The sequence below is a fragment of the Lethenteron reissneri genome, chromosome 13 (genome assembly GCF_015708825.2).
Source record: "Lethenteron reissneri isolate LAM-NWPU_2019-01 chromosome 13, ASM1570882v1, whole genome shotgun sequence".
Classification (NCBI taxonomy): domain Eukaryota; kingdom Metazoa; phylum Chordata; class Hyperoartia; order Petromyzontiformes; family Petromyzontidae; genus Lethenteron; species Lethenteron reissneri.
The window spans coordinates 10,165,611-10,183,630 of NC_083791.1; the positions used below are offsets into that span (position 1 = coordinate 10,165,611).

General features: G+C 43.1%; 1 protein-coding gene across 4 annotated transcripts in view; it reads right to left on the reverse strand.

Annotated features, from left to right (window-relative positions):
* The window catches only part of NCAM1 (neural cell adhesion molecule 1), a 202,941-nt gene that overhangs the window by 106,391 nt on the left and 78,530 nt on the right, over nucleotides 1–18,020 (reverse strand). The gene's annotated exons all lie outside the window — the stretch shown is intronic.

Here is an 18,020-nt window from a genome sequence, read left to right on the forward strand (position 1 = left end):
TGTGTACTCCCTCAATTGAACGAGTCGAGAGCCCAGGGGATAGAAAATCAGGGGGGGGGGGGGCGGTGATTAACATGTAAATGATTATTGTTAGGCAAACATTTTCGTTTTTGTAACAATTTACAAACATCTTTGCTTTGTAATTGATACTCATTACACATTAATTAATGACTATTCATTACAAAACAAAAAGGTATTTTTTTTTTATTGGTGAATGGAACAAATTACGATCTGGGTCGTGGAGTGGAACCCATTTCCTGTGCACGCTACGCTTGGCCACCTTGCTTCCGTCCGCTCGCCTACAGCGCCTTTGATGAGGCCTGCTGTCATTTTGAACTTCACCGTTCACCGACGCAGCCCACGACCAAATCACCCGGGATGTGACAAATCTCATCAGGATCTCAGAAGCGTGCTTAGGTGGCTGTGGGTTTCGTGCCGTGTTTCGGGCCAGCAGAAGGATAGTGCGGAAAAATCTATTCATCTTCTTGGTTCTTTCGGTAAAGTCACGTAGAAGGGAAATAATAAAATAATAAAAATAAAACATTATAAAATAATTCTCACGACGTTTCGGCCACAACGCAAGCAGCCATCCTCGTCGTGGCCGAAACGTCATGAGAATTATTTTATTATGTTTTATTTTTATTATTTTATTATTTCCATTCTACGTGACTTTACCGAAAGAACCAAGAAGATGAATCCCTGCAGTCACGAAAGCTTTAAATGGAAAAGAAAAATCTATTGTTGTTCTCTACTTCTATGCCCCCATGCTACTACCCCCACTGCCTTAACAACCCAACGCTGACCAGCGTGGTGATGATTGGTCGAAAAACTCTCACGGACCTGCACAATGCTGAGAAGCCCACACCCAGCAGTGGATTTCACAAAAGGGACTCTTATTCACGAATGCCGTTCATCGGTCTTCAGGAGCCAGTTGGCCTTCTTACGATGGGTCACAGTTACAGCGCAGCAAGAACGTCGCTTGGGGCATCAAGCGGGGAGAAAGCTACCGGTGGAGACGAGAAACGCTCTCGTGCATTGTAATGCGGCGGAGTCGATTTTGACACGCGCACGTGATCCCGGTTTGGGTCTCTAGCACGGCAGCTGGCGCAGATTTCACCACGAGTTGCGAGGCTCGCTGCTGCCCGACGACACGCGTGTTACACACGTGCGTTGCACGCTAACGAACCCCGTCCAGGCAGGTGCACGGGGGGACCCCCCAATTCCCCATTTAATTACCGCTGCAATGCATGGGCAGCATCCAACAATGGGCATTTGTACAACAAGCGTTCGAATTATTACTTTACTTTTTTTTTTTAACAGTTCATGCCCCAGTAACCAGGGCCCCCTGATCACCTCGCGAATCTGTCGTTAATGCAAAACAAGGTTTTTCTTTCTGTTTCTGTTTTTTTTGCCTGATTCCTAATGAGCTACTGTTTTTTTCTTCTTGGTTCTTTCGGTAAAGTGACGTAGAATGAAATAATAAAATAATAAAAATAAAACATAATAAAATTATTTAATTATGTTTAATTTGTATTATTTAAAAAAATAAAACGTAATAAAATACTTGTATTATGTAAATTTTTTATTCTTTTATTATTTCCATTCTACGTGACTTTACCGAAAGAACCAAGAAGATGAATCCCTGCAGTCACGAAAGCTTTAAATCGAAAAGAGCTACTGTTTTGTTTGAGGCTCGGTCCAATTTAAATTTACCAACAGCATTTAGCAAAACTATGTTTTTTTGTTTACCTGGACGTGCGTGGAGTAATATACAATGAGCAATGAGTAGCCGTGCATTATGCATACATTTAGCACACTAGAAATCCTGCCTGTTGCTTGTTTCTAGAGATTTCCAGTGCCAGACAACATGTGTTGACCCAAAATATTGAATCCCTCAGGAACAAATCATCAATTCTCCACGCTGCCCCCCTCTCCCCCGAGGAACTGTTTGGAAATATGTGGGATATTGGTGTCTCGGCTTCTAAATATATTTGTATTCATTTTGTGACACAAATTCATCTTTCATCGCAAAGGGGTCTGTCTATATTAAACATTTTGTTGTTGAAATTCCCCGAGCCTTTTAGACACCGTCAAAAACTGGGTTTTGCAGCACCCAGGCAAAGATGGCGCCCCCCCTGGCCACAGCTCATTCAAAATAAATGTGAAAAAATTCCCCCGCGGTGAAGTTCTACATTGACATGTGACAACTTCCCCTTGTAGTTTAAAGCAATTTAAGCCACATACTTTTGACGATCAAAGGGTTTCTTTAATATTCGCTGTTTACATATTTGAATCTGTGGCTGTCTGCTGGTTTATTTTTATTTTTCTGTGATCACGCAGTGGACAGTAGGCAGTGTTCAGGTAGAAAACTTATTAGAGATTGAAAACCCATTTATTTAGAACTGCTTTTGGTCTTTAGTTTGTTGTTTTTCCCCTGCACCTCCGATGAGCACGGTTGGTAAGGTATGGGTGCAAGCTCAAACATACGTTCGTTTGTGACAAATGTGTTGAAGTGAGAAGCAGTTTTCTGCTTTTGAATGGCAATTGCTTTTTTTTCTCTTCCAACCAAACTTTTTGAAACAAGCATCTCCCGCGGAGCATCTGTTTATCTTACAACTTGGAAAGCAACCGAAGGCGTCGCATTAGCGTTGCAAGCACACAGCTGCAGCACAGTGAGCTCGTTGGACGCCCACAGCTAAAAAGTTTTAATTACCCTCACATTTCATGTTCATTACGCGGTAATGTCGGCGCAATTAAGTAACCCCGAGTCCTCAAACCGTTCATCAGCAACACTTTAAAGGAGATTGATTTTAATAATTGCAATTGTGTCCCTGTAATATGAAATTAATGCTGCAGACCGCAGCAAGAAGATGCAACAAATGGGCGCTAATTAAATCACTTCAAACTCTTTTGAACTCTCATTTAATGAAATGGTGACCATAAATCTGGTTTAAAAAAAAGCTTTCTTAAAACGTTTTCCAGAGATGCAGATCTCACCGTGTGAATAAAAATCAAGCAATGGAAACAACAAGAAGCCCTCCTCCGATGGACTGCGGCACGGCAAGCGTGCGAATTGCTTCGATACATTACAGCCCAGTTGTCAGGTCATTGTGTGATGAAGGCCCTCCCACTCACACCGTGTCAGTCGCAAGGAGTGCTTGACCTTCAGCACGCCGGTCAGTGTGGGTGGATCGGTGATACCACGTGCCACGCAATGTCTGATGTGGCTCGGATTCGAACTCGGACAGGCCGGGTCACGAGTGCAGCGCTTGCCACCGTGTGCTCGTGAATGCGCCCATCAACCCAGTGCTGGAAGAGGACCTGACCATATTTCCCATCGCGGGTGAGTGCGGATTACCGATGACGGCAAGCATAGTGCATCTTCTTGGTTCTTTCGGTAAAGTCACGTAGAAGGGAAGTAATAAAATAATAAAAATTAAACATAATAAAATAATTCTCACGAAGTTTCGGCCACAACGCAAGTAGCCGTCCCCTTCCCCCCCCCCCCTTCTAACCCAGCTTATATATATATGCTCCAAGCACGTGAGATGTTTCATTCAGACGCTGTCGCCTCGACAGACCTGGTTTCACCTGAGGACGGCTACTTGCGTTGTGGCCGAAACGTCGTGAGAATTATTTTATTATGTTTTATTTTTATTATTGTATTACTTCCCTTCTACGTGACTTTACCGAAAGAACCAAGAAGATGAATCCCTGCAGTCACGAAGGCTTTAAATCGAAGCATAGTGCAGTTACATCGCATTTTTGTGGCTCTGCTTGCCATCTGCTGCCCGCAAACGTAGCCCCAAAGCAGCCTTTAAATCCTGCTTTTACACACAGTGGTCACCCACCTAGGGAATCTCCAGGCTCAAACCTACTTATACACGGTGAAATGCTTACCATGTGCACATTTTAATGAGGGCAGTTGTGAATTCGAGTTGAGGTTTTTTTTTTACGGACTGCGTTATGCGTGCTCAAATATACAATACAGTCAGTAGTCACTGCTGTTGTTGCTGAATAAGCGCGTGTATCGGCCGCACGTACCCTGAGACATGGAAAATTCTGTGGGACCCGTGTGCGCCCGTTATTTTTCGCGTGTTTTTTTTTTTCTGGGCTTATTTACGTCACGCAGTGAAACGTCGAGCAGGCGATGCATTGGGCGCGTTTACGTCCGATCGTCTCAGCGGACGCCGCCGAAGACGAAGCAAGACAAATGCAGGCCGATTTATGGCAAGGCGCAAGTATGCAGTGCAGTGCAAACGCTCAATCACACCGGACGTTATTCCTTCCGAGCGCACCAACTGCACATCGCAGACGTTTGCCCCCCCACCCACCTTACACCCACTTTTCGTTCGTACGCCGATCGTCGTCGAACGTTATTCACGGAGCTACAGAACCGACGCCTGCGCTGTAAATCCACGAGCAATTGGCCTACTTTGGTGATTGGTGCGATGGCCTCTGCGCAGTGTTAAGGGAATGCAATAACCGAATGCGCTGCCATTGCAAAAAGCGATGGTGTCAGCGTGTTATCACTGCCACACCGTTCAACGCCCCGGTTCTGGAGACATGTTCATGCGGATGAGACGTGCGCGATTTAAACGGCGCAGTCCTTTGACTACGCGGCTCCAAGCTTGGTGCAGAAAATGAAAGATAGCAAGTCAGCACAATGAGACAACTAAGTTACATGCTAATGCTGAGCTAGTTGGAATGTACGTAACATTTTAACTGCGTCTCTTTCCCAATGTTGTTCCAATTACGCTATTGCTTGTTATGTCACGAGATGAAATAATGACCTTGGGTGAGAGAACAGCCCCGTCGAAGAAGATATGATGGAACTGCTACTGAAATCACTGCTAGTGACTTTTTTAACACACTCAGTAGGTGGCACACTCCCATATGCCCCGCTACACACAGACATGTTTTTATGGCATCGTAGTCTGAGATATATATTATTCTCGGAGCTGGAATTTATCCCAATTAAGTGAAACCCTAATTCATTTTTGGAAGGTGGGGGTGGGGGTTTGGTGTGCAAGCATTAGTGACCAAAGCATGGACCGTTAACTCGCTACAATTGAGAAGCTGGCGGCTGAAACTGAATTCCAACTTCGGCAGCTTCCGCCTCAACCCTCTGACCGCTCAGCCACCACACAGAGGGCACATTTTAATGTTTCCAAGTTCATCTCCACTCGCAAAGCCGCGACGGGAGAGGTCACACAGGTTACCACGGGTGCTAGTGGAGCTCTAAAGAAGAGGGCTCTGCCAAACACATAGCCTTTCGCTCTTAGCACGTGACCTTTCACTTCAACGGATGACTTTACACCTTGGCGTGTGACCTTACGCCCTGGCATTTGTCTCCAAAAGTGGGACAAGAAAAAGTGCACTGTAACAAGCAGAAAAAGTACACGAAACACCCAATTAAGAGTGGCAGCTCCCTGCACCTCCCAAAGGAAAAGAAAAGAACTCGCCCACACTTAGCGGGCGAGGTCTTGGCTGAGCCCATGGCCCCTGGTGAGAAAATGTTGCCACCTGCCCAGTGTTGGCACGGGGATGATGGGATAGCCATCGGTCATCGCCAGTGAGCATCCGTGCACACGTGCAGCATTTTGAGAATCCGCAAAAGCTCGACAGCTGTTGGCGATGCTAAAGTATTAACACAAATTTAATTTAAGTCTTTGTTCTTGACTCCAGACACGATTTTTCTTGGGCTTTTTGGAATCGCGTATAGTTCACTCGAGGTATAACAACGCACGCGTTTATTAATGTCTATTCTTAGGCCCACAATAACTACACTGAATAGTGTGTGTGTGTAAGAATCGATGTATTTTAAATAATACGTGTTGTATGTAATAGGGTCATGTGACCTCCTCCAGGCACTACAAGTTGTTACATTCACAGCAATTTTTTTTTATTATAAATTCTTGAATTGAACCGTGACCTGACATCTTGACAATTCATTGACTCTAAGTGGGGGGGGGGGGGGGGGAGTGGAATCTTTACACCCAAAGTGTTTGTCATTGTTTGTCTTTGACTATTTGTGAAAGCAAGTCAAGCTATTGTATACCTCATTCAAAACCCTTTTGGTGACATCGTCATCACGCAAAAAACGAATGGCAGATCTGGGACGCGAAGCTGGGCCGAGCCTGCAGTGCTTGGATCGGTGGCTCCAAGTGTGAGCAGTAGAGGTTGGTGAAGCTAAATTAATTGTTGTGCTGTACTTCTATGCTTCCACACCTATGCTTTCTGCCTCCACCAACAGCCCGGTGGAGCCGGATCAAATAACCCCCATGACTCACAGCGGCGTGGGGAATCCCTCATTCGGAAGTGGATTTATTGAATATATATGTACATATGCAAAACTAAAAACTAAAGCTATTTTTCATTTAAGCAGGTAAGGTCCACTGAGCTATATTGCTCTTTTTCAGAAGCGACCTGGCCACAAATGATAACTCAACAAAGTGGCTTATTATTACATATAAATGTAGAGCAGTTAAATACTCTAATCGCATGTTTATTCTAAATGTGAAGGGAAAACCCGGAAGACCCAGAGAAAAATCCACGCGACCATGGCGATAACATGCAAACTCCAAATATATTAAAAAAAATAAAGTCGCTTGATCCTGAAAAATTAGGAATTTCTCCAAAAAAAAAACTGGCACCCAACAGGAAATGACCTCACTTCCTGTCATCGCATCCCGCTTAATCCCCTGCTCCACAGCCTCTTCTGTAAAGCTTCCCCGATCAGCCAACCTCTCACAACCTGCCCTGCTTGCAACACACAGAGCCGGCCCAGCCACTACGCGACCCTTGCAATTGCAAAGGGCCCCGTGGCCAGCAGAGGGCCCCCTAGAGTCACTGCTAGCGAGTGGGTGAAACAAGTCATACATCAAAGGGGCCTCCAACCAAATTTTGCTTAGGGCCCCCAAAGGTCTAGGGCCGGTTCTGGCAACACATTACACAGCCTTGGTCCAAACATGTAATCCGGACCCTGTGCCCGGGTCCTTGGTTTTCACGGCTACAAATAAAGTACAAACATAACAAAAATGGTCAAATTGTGGGCAAAGTCGGATTCTATCTGACATGTTCCTTTCGTCATTCTTGGGTAACCAAACAAAAACATATTGTGGTTATAAAAAGCGAGCGGCCAAAAGCCTCAATCCCTAATAAATATTAAAAAAATGAAAACAAAATAACAACCGTATAAGGGAGAGGCTAAATAAGATGTTCGTCTAGATCAGAGTTGTGTACACGATAACAATGCGGCAGGAAGATGGCTTGGGATGACTGACGAAAATTGCACAGCATAATAAAAGTAGACCTCGCCGAAAGAAAAAAATGCATTTTCGTTGAACGAGAGAAAAGTCAAACATCATGTTCACACACCAACGGCTTTTACAGCAATCATATATTGACAAAACACTGTTTCTTGATGTTACTTTGTGTGTGATGCATTCACAAAGCTTGCTACTCACAGACACATCCATGTAAACACAAAACTAAATATTGTCACAACAACAGACACGTCAAAATAACAATGTGAGAGTTCGGTGGAAGCAATTTTATATTTTGGACTTTTGACATGTTTCCTGTTGTCTATGTGTTTTGACTAAACTTTAACACAACGTCTGGCCCCTGCCTGGCATAAAGCGTTATTTAACGCTGGCATGAAGCATACTTTAAAGCTTTAAACTTTTTACTATTTGATCACCGCCAATCATTGAGACCTGCTCAAATTCCATTGTGTTTTTATATACTTGTACAATGAGATCCATAGTCTGGAGAAGAAAAAATCTCTGGTAAAAAATAGAAAATAATGTTGTGGATATAAAGCAGATAGCCTATTAAAGCAGAGCTCTCGGTGCCATTCAGTGACACGTGTCTCGCTTGCGTTGGCTGCTCAAAGCCACCCCGACAAACGGCGCCCGTAAACGGTTAGCGTACATTACACTGTGTAACTTTTTTTTGTTCCTGGGTAGTAAGTGTTATTTCGTAATTGCTTATGCCTCAAAAGTATAGTGAATGGCTGTTATTCCCAACAAACTTTGCTTTTGTGACCAGGACAGTGATATTTTGAAATTGACCTATTTTCAATGAGAAAACGGGCAAATTTGTGTCTTTTCGTTCACTTAAAGTCAGAAAAAACAACATATGAATAACAATTAACATGTATTTATACTAAAGTAATACAAAATTACTACAAAAGATTTAGACACCAAGGCGCACTACCACAGGCGGGACTGGCCACAGCGGACCGAGTTCTCTGTGGGGAGGAACAACGTCAAGTGGGAGCCACTGGTGGACCCCCGGAAGGTGCTGATGCCACCACTGCACATCGAATTGGGCCTTATGAAGCAATTTGTCAGAGCTGTAGATAAGGAGTCGGCAGCCTTCAAGTCTTCTTCCCCAAGCTGTCTGAGGCAAAGGTCAAAGCCGGTGTCTTCGTCGGACCACAGATAAAGAAGATCCTGGAGTGCAATACATTCCCCAAGAAGCTCACTAGTAAGGAGAAGCGGCTTGGAACAGATTTGTCGCAGTGGTTCGTGGTTTCCTGGGCAGTCACAAGATCGAAAACTATGTGGAGCTGGTTGAGACTCTGAGTGAAGAACTATGGCACAATAGCGCTGTAAGATGTCCCTCAAAGTCCATATCCTTGATGCTCATCTTGATAAATTCAAGGAGAACATGGGAGTGTACTCGGAGGAGAAAGGCGAGTGCTTCCACCAGGATATACTGGACTTTGAACGCCGCTACCAAGGACAGTATAACGAGAATATGATGGGAGACTACATTTTGGGGCTGATTCGTGAAAGTGATTTACAGTATAATTGTAAAAATCGAAAAACTACTCACTTCTTAATATTTTGTAGTCATTTTTGTATCACTTCAGCATAAATACATGTTCATTTTGATTCATGTTGTTTTTTTCTGACTTTAGGTGAACAAGAAGACACAAATCCGCCCGTTTTCTAATGGAACATAAGTAAATTTTAAAAGATCACTGTCCTGATTTAAAGCTTTCGTGACTGCAGGGATTCATCTTCTTGGTTCTTTCGGTAAAGTCACGTAGAAGGGAAGTAATAAAATAATAAAAATAAAACATAATAAAATAAAATAAGCGTCTGAAGACGCTGTCTCCCCGACAGACCTGGTCTTCACCTGAGGATGGCTGCTTGCTTGGTGGCCGAAACGTCGTGAGAATTAAATTTCGATTTAAAGCTTTCGTGACTGCAGGGATTCATCTTCTTGGTTCTTTCGGTAAAGTCACGTAGAAGGGAAGTAATAAAAATAATAAAAATAAAACATAATAAAATAATTCTCACGACGTTTCGGCCACAACGCAAGCAGCCATCCTCAGGTGAAGACCAGGTCTGTCGGGGAGACAGCGTCTTCAGACGCTTATTTTATTTTGAGGACGGCTGCTTGCGTTGTGGCCGAAACGTCGTGAGAATTATTTTATTATGTTTTATTTTTATTATTTTTATTACTTCCCTTCTACGTGACTTTACCGAAAGAACCAAGAAGTCGTGAGAATTATTTTATTGTTTTATTTTAATTATTTTATTACTTCTCTTCTACGTGACTTTACCGAAAGAACCATCAAGATCACTGTCCTGGTCACAAAGCCAAAGTTTGTGAGAAATAATAACCATTTTCTATACTTTATAGGCATAATCAATTACGAAATAACACTTACTACCCACGAACAAAAATTGCGTTACATATTGTTATCACAGCAGAGAGGCAGTGCAACTCGGAGGCGTGGGGTGGAGGGCAAATCAAAAACGAGCGATAATTATCTGCCGGATGTTTTTAATAAGCACACCAGAAAAAAGAAAAAGCTCCTTTTACCACCCCCTTGATGGTGGCATTGTGTGGTCGGCTGGTAGGGAGGGAACGGAAGTAGCAGGCTGAGGGGGGAGGGAGCGATGGTATTTATTAGGGGGTAGTGGTGGGAGGTGGTGGATGGGGAGCCACAGAGGGGCATACATAATGAACATAATTTACCAACAAAAGGGGCCAAACACCACAGCGTTGCAATGGGTCCGCCCGGGACTACAGATGATTGAAATGCATTTTTTTTTATGTTTGCAGAAAGCATGGGTTTGATAGATGTATCCACGGCCGCCTATGCAAGAGGATTTTAATGGGAGACTCAGGCTCAGGATGATCAATTCGACGTTATTTTAAAGCACGTTCCTACAAATCTATGTTCACGTACCGCCCGTAGTCAATCCACTGCTAGATGAGGGTCCTCCGCCGTGCACTGTGGACCATGCGGGATTTTTGACCATACTTCACCAGTTGTTGAATGGGGGGGGGGGGCAGGGACTTATTTAAATGTCACACCACTGATGCGAGCTCTTGATGGCTGTGGGATGTATAGATGTGGGGGCATATAAGTACAGTACAACAACGATGAACTGCACCTGCACCTGCCCTCTGCTGTCTACACTGTACGTACGTTAAGGTTCTCAAAAGTTTTGGAGAAGTGTGAAATGCGATGCTGTGTGTTAAGGTCTTACCAAAGGGCCGCGAAACACGTGCAGCATATTTTAATGCATTATTAATGTGACCACAGTGCTGTGATGAAGTCGGTGAATTTTCACCGAGGCTCGGGGCCTTTAAAGGATGCATGCAAATCGGTGCAAACTTTGCACGCAACCAACTCACACATTTAATTGTGAAGGCCCAGCAGTCGATCCCCTGCTGGATGAAAGCCTCCCAAGTGCAATGTTGGTCATGAAGGTGATTTGACCGTACTTCGGCAGATGAGTCGGTGAAGATTGGTGAAAGGGACACGGTGGTGGTGGTGGTGCTCAGTACCGGTTCAAATGTCGCTCATCATCAATGTATGTTATAACCATAGCCCAGAATTAAACTGATGTTACCAGGTTTCCCGGTTTCGACGCACAGTACATGAAGCAGCATGCAAACACTCCATCTGTCTTGCCTAACAGACAAAAATCATTTTTGTACATCCGTGTGTGTGTATTGGCTGTAAGGAGCAGAGACCCAAGCAAGTCTTGGGCCTCCCCTAGCTCGACCCAACCTCAAATGAGTACCTGGTGTCATGTGCAAAGAAGCGTACTGGGGAGACAAAGGCGGTCGGGCGTGTTGCTGGTCACCCACCCCCTCGTGTACCGTGCCAACCTCCATAGGTGCTCGCGAATGGCACTTGCCCCATAAGTCTGTTACAGGCTATACGGGCATTCATCTTCTTGGTTCTTTCGGTAAAGTCACGTAGAAGGAAAATAATAAAATAATGAAAATAAAACATAATAAAATAATTCGCACGACGTTTCGGCCACAACGCAAGCAGCCGTCTTCATTTTATTATTTTCCTTCTACGTGACTTTACCGAAAGAACCAAGAAGATATACGGGCATTGTTTGCCTTTTGGTTTGCTCATCCAAAGCCCATCCAGTGGAGCACTCCAAACCTCTGCCATTCGTCAATCGCAGCATGTGCTCTTCTACTGGTGCAACATCACGGGGAATTACACAACACCATGCTGCCAATTTGTATTTCCTAAAACTGTAATGGGTAAGAATGCGGGAAGCCTAAAGTTCATTTTCTCAAAAAATATCTAATTAAAGAGGTCTTAACTTCAACTGAAATACCTACAGCATGTGCCAATGATAATAATAATGCTGTGATGACAACGATGTACTCTTCTTTTGTGGAAATTGAGTTCGTTAAACATTCGCGGACACATTTAAATGGCATTTCCATAACTGAAATTGTGGTTTAAGCTTAGGCTCGCTTTAGGTATTATAAGTTCAGATGAATCCTGACAAAATGATGATGGCTAATTTGAAAATGTACAGCGATTTGCATAATGAATTTCTTTTCAGAGACGACGTGGAAAGTGCAGTGACTGTACCCCCACTCCATCCCATCCACGATCCCCGCAATTCAGGGCCACGATTCGATTAAAAAATATATTCTTCTTCTGTTTAAATAGCAGTGCCACGAGTTGCTGGCATTAGTCATGTGAATCCATTACATACAAAATACCCAATAAATAAAAAAAAACAAGATTCTTACACTGGTGATTCCATGCATGGTTCACGAGCGTAAGAGTCCATGAATGAGTGCATTACGACTACACAACACTGAAAGTCCAAACATATGAGAAATACAATGGTTAAAAAAATATTGTTTTTCCAAGTGCTTTGATATGTATATAAATGACATTACACGTAAATCACACATAACCAAAGGTGCATGTACACAGTGATGCGTTCCTGAATGCTTGAAGAGTAAAAAACGGTTTTCATTTCAAAATAACAGTGAAAGACACATCCATTTTTATTTCTCCGAGGTTTTTTTTTGGTCACTGACAATGCAATTTGTCAAGGAGCCACGCTTGGGAGCACAGGCCACAGACACACTGGCAGCCATTTCCAGGCATGTATCATGACAAAATACCAGCTGGAGCAAAATACGAGCAAGACAGGCCCATTGCCTGAAACGTTGCCGATTATAGATTTATTTTTAAAGGTATTGTTAGTGGCGAATATGTGGTCGCCTTTTTCTTAATTATTTACGACATAAATGCCGTTCTGTTGGAAGTATACAGTCATCCAGGGTGCCTATAAATATATAATCCTTCAAAAGAGAATTATAACTTCATGGCAGTTTGAGATGGGCAACCTACACAGCGTTTGGAGATTTGAGAAATTGGCCGCAGGATCTCACCGACGACGCGGCTGTTTATCGCTTCGAAGCTGCTGCCGATTTAGTGTCGAAGATAACTTTGAAGATTTTTGTGATAAAAAAAACCTCAAGAACATAAAAGATAATGTTACCAACATTTCGTGTCTGTAATATTATTGAATTAAATACTCCCAAATTTAAGGATCGAAACAGGACTTCTCCACAATTATGGCTATCCACCTGATGATGCTCGTTGTAATTACTGGGAAAACGTCGTACTCAGATTGTAAATGTTGTGGATTTGCTCTCCAACACACCGATGTGCCGTACTAGTGACAAACCTTACTAATTGGCTGTGTTGGGTGGTGGTGGGTTTAACGACACATTTATACTTACGCGATCGAACCCCATAAAAACACCTGTGTTATGGATGATATTGTTCGCCAAAACCGACATGTTAAACTGACATTTCGAAAAGTGCTTTATTCCTAAGAGCTTACGAAGCGTGATCAGAATGTATTTATCATGTGCTGGACCCATACCGGTGCGCAGCAACTAGTGTTCAGACTCACACAATTGACGTTTCAACCGTGCAGTTTTAAAATCCAATTTATGGACACCGTGTGTGTTACACGTCTGGGCAGACCGAATGATTTTTGAGTGAACAATGTGCGCTACATCACAAGGTGGCGCCACACACAATGCCTGTCTTCATAGGAATACAGCAAAAAATTGTATTCAGAATTTGAGAAAAATATTCCGCCTGATCGCTCTATGCACCCGGGTACAATAGGCAGTGACATTCAAAAGTGGATGTACTTCACTGCGAAAACATCTTCGCTTGATTATGCATGAGGTGATCATCAAAGGCTGCTTTAATTGGACATTGATTCCCATGCACACAGATTAACGGGCCGCTGCTTTTAATTGTGACTTGGGAAAAGTGCAGTGTTAATAAAGGGAAGCTGAAAGTAATGAACTTGATTGGAGATAGTGGTGAATAACAATAGCAATCTTGTGAACAATCTGTCCCACAATCTTGTTAAAATTATGTATTATTATGGTGCTGCATCCTCGCATTTGAAACAGTTTGTCCCGAGGAACAATTACATTTTTTTGTTTAAAATACAGCATTACAATTGCAAGTTTAATTAAAATTTCCACATACAACCTCTTAGAATAGAAAAATGAATGTACCCCGATTGCCGTGGAATTAATGCAATAAGTTACAGCCTTTTTGTTGAATGGATTAAAGAGATAAGTGTATTCTGTAGAGGTGCCCAGGTGGCTTATAGATCAGAGTGCTGAGTTGGCATCGTTGAGATCTTCCAATTGAATCTGGGTTTCAGCGTTCCATGATTAAAATGCCTTCTCAAGTGTTGTGGGTTGGTAGTCTAAGCCTGATCACCAATGGTGTCCGTGTAAAAAAATATAATTCCTATGAAAGCGTGAAAGTACAATACATTTGGGAAAGAAGAGCAATGATGGAACAAAAATGAATAAGAATGCATAATACACTCACCTTTCCTATGTCTAAATCAATGTAACGTACAGTAATCGAATCTGTACATGACGAGAAAACGCTTCATAACAGAATAACAGTACAGGCTGGAAACAAATATGCCGTAATTTTCCAACCAACACAGTTCCAACACAATTCCCGAAGAACTACACTGCCTACCTACAAGTATGCATTTTTTGCTAACGTTTATCGCGAAGGGTTTATGTGTTAGTGTGTGTACATGTGTACAAAGTATGTTTGCACAAAAAGAATCGAACATTCCGAACAATTCTTTCGGACAAAAATAAATATCCCTCGGTGTGCTTGTATCTCACGGACGTTCACGCGGCGGCCTTAAAGATGCCGTGCTCGCTTGCGGACGTCAAAACAACGGGGGAAGATTCTCGAGTCAGATTCGGAGGAGATGCGTGGCAATGCATGAATATAAATCATAAACCTCGTGCTTTGCCAGCGCCTGGCAGAAGTGCTGGTTAGAGACCAATTATTTCTGGCGCTTCATCGAGCACATAATTGTGACAGACGCGCTAACTAGGACAGCAGCAATTCTGTGCGCTAACACTTCATAACGCGTAACGCGCGATGATAATGAAAGTTAGAAAAAAATGTTTTGAACGTGAACGATGTTATTTCACGATACCATGATCTGATCGCAAAGCATTGGATCGCTTAATGCTGCATAATCATAATGCAACGTGGTAATTTTGCATGCTATGAATATAACAAAAAAAGGGTTTGCTTTTTTATATTAATTATTTAGTTACATTTAATGTTCATTTTGACTACAGTCAATTATTGTGAAATGTTTAATCCCAAAATACTTAGGCATTATTACGTGCAACTATGTGAAGAAAAAATGTATACCATGAATATGTATTCAAATCCTTTCAAAGAAAAATATATGCGAGTTAAGTAAAATGTACCTTCATTTATATTCTGAATTTTAATGCATAACTCAGATGTCAGTTGGGCAATATGATTTCCCTGGCCTCAGCCATGACCCAGGGAGATGCTTTGGTTCAATCGCGATGGCATAGCCAAATGTTCATCAGCAATTGTCACGGGATATTGTCACCACAAATGGGATTAATCATCACACCATTACCTGTTGTAAAGTATTATATTATAAACTAGCTTTACTACCCGCCTCCGCCCGGGACTTGGATTCTTGTATTGGATTGATACACGGCCTACGCAATGGGTGGGGACGGGGATGTGTTACGTCAGCAGGCACACTGCCTGACGTCAGCAGGCACACATAGATGTTATGTCACCGCTCACTTCACGTGCAATATATATTATATCCATTACTGCGCCCCCCCCCCCCCTCACAAAAAATACAAAAGTATATGTTTATACTTTGTGCATTGTGTACAGTCTGGGAGCTACCCACATGCCAAATTTCAAGTTTGTAACATGTTGGGATGTATGCTAAACATTTCGAACAGACACACATACAAATTTTCCTTTTATATATATAGATATTATGTAGTTGCCAAAACTGGAAAAATCTTATTTGGCAACCAGACTAGCAACATCCAGTGGTCACGTGACTACCCAAGATCGCGTGCTCCAATCCAGACCAACCAACTAGAGTGGACTCTGTAACTCTTATCCCATTATCCATAATGAGTTACCATTTTCACTCAAAGTTGCCATGTGTTGTCTGCAGGCAACAATTACCCTAAAATAGTGTACCATGGCATTCAGAGTTACTGCACCCCATGCTTGCTACCGTATTACATCAGGAGACTGGTGGTGTACAAGGAGGATTTATACGAAACAAGAGAGCAGGTAGTGACTCTAAAATTAACGGTTCCTAAAATAAAATATATGAACAGACATGAAGTCCATTTCCCCATAGATATTTTTGATTCATCAATAGCAATATTTTCCAGGAGCATTTTTTTAAGCAGGCAAAGGGCCCAGACTTGTTTTGACCTTCAGGGCATCCTCAGCAAAGTCAAATCTGTCAAACACCTGCTGTTGCATCGAGAGATGTTACAGCAAAAGTGGATTGTGCAAAAAAAAGTGCGTGGTTCATTCAGCGCAACAGCAGCCAAACCACGATGAGTGTCACGTGGGTTGGTGGAGCCATGACAGCGAATCCGCGATGGGCCAACCAACACAAGCGTCAAGACAATGCAGTGACTCTCCGACCGGTGGGTTTCAAGCACACAAGTGCCCATAGCTGTTACATTGCGGATCTGAATCCTTTCCCGTTTCGAGACATCTGCAAGTTGCAGGGTGGGTCCCATTCACCACTGAATCTCGGAAGCGCGCAACCGGTTGGCGTGAATTATACTTCGAGAGGCGTAGCGCCCGCTGTTTTTGAAGACGTCGTACTCACCGCAGATAACCGTAGCGACACGATGGCATCCTACGATAGCTGGCGCCAAACTGTGCCGCACGCCCCCTCCCTACATGGCCGTTTACTGCCGATTCCGTTCCGATGACGTCCGCTAAACGTGTACGTCATCAGAACAGGAAAGGGTTCATCACCGCCGCTGCCTCCGTGTCCCTTTAACACAGCAGGGAGGGGCGATTAATTCGAGTTGGCCATTTGCACGGCTGCCACAAGTCCGCCACCGCCACCACCACTGCCACCGCCGGCGGCCCCAGCGCCGCCGCAATAGAACGATAACATTCGGAGTGGAGAGTGCAGCACGGTGGGCGCAGCGGCGGTAAGTACAGATGCTCACACAGCCAGCGCCATCGTTGTTACGATGACACGTTTGCCAAGGAAGGCATTTTTGCTTAATCCAACTTGACATTGTGTTTGGTCGCCTGCAGGCGCACAGAGCACAGCTGCCCTCCCCCTCTGGACGTAACACGAAGCTATTTCTGTTCCTTTAATGGACTGCGCTGTAGATGTGCAAAGCTGATAAAATGACGGTAATAATTTACGTTTATATGGGGGGGATTATATCGCGTATCCTGTACTTCACAGCGCACCGTGTATGATAGACGGTTTATAATATGCATCGAAATTTACGGTGTCCCGCGTATTATAAGACGAATTTGTCACACAATTCCATGAATACGTGCAAAATTAGTGGATTGCAGGCAAAGCGAGGCACGTGACTACCAGCTAATTAATCCACAATAAATAGGCGGATTGTGAAGTCGTATATATTTTTTCAAATACCCAAATGGTGTGAATCTGCCATATGCGTCTATGTAAAATCATTTTTTTCAATTTTTTCAACAAGATTTATTCGATTGTTGAGCTGAATATGCCAGTAAGATGATTGGTGAGTGGTTCGGGGAGTACTGAGCTGGAAAAACTGAGATCCTAGGTTCAGGTCCAGGTTTGCTTCATCTGTAATGATACAAAGTTTTCAAGCAAAGCAACTAGATGGTCATAGCCACGTACCCAACGATTGATATATTTGGTTTGCGAAATTTGAAAAGTTGTACAGCATAGCTTGTGAATAGGTGCACCAACGTGTGCGTAAAAATACTCAACATTAAGCGATACCAAAATGAGATCGGTGAGCTAATCGTTTAAGGACTTTGTCTAACCACACTGCAATATTAAAGTGCTCTCTATGAGAGTTTTGGCACAATTGGAATTTGAGATTGGGGAGATAAAAAAAAACAATGTTGGTAGGCTTTTACATCAGAGGGTTACTTCTGCCATCATAACGAACATCAAACACCAAGCAGGCTCAACATTTCTTTACAACGTGCCAACACGTCAAATGAAATATACTACGTGCGATCACACATGAGAGAAAAATACATTGAGGTATAGACACAACAAAAGGGGAAAAATACACAACACCAAACATTTGTTGACATCGCCATCATTATGTAAAAGTTAATTAGCACTCAGTAACAG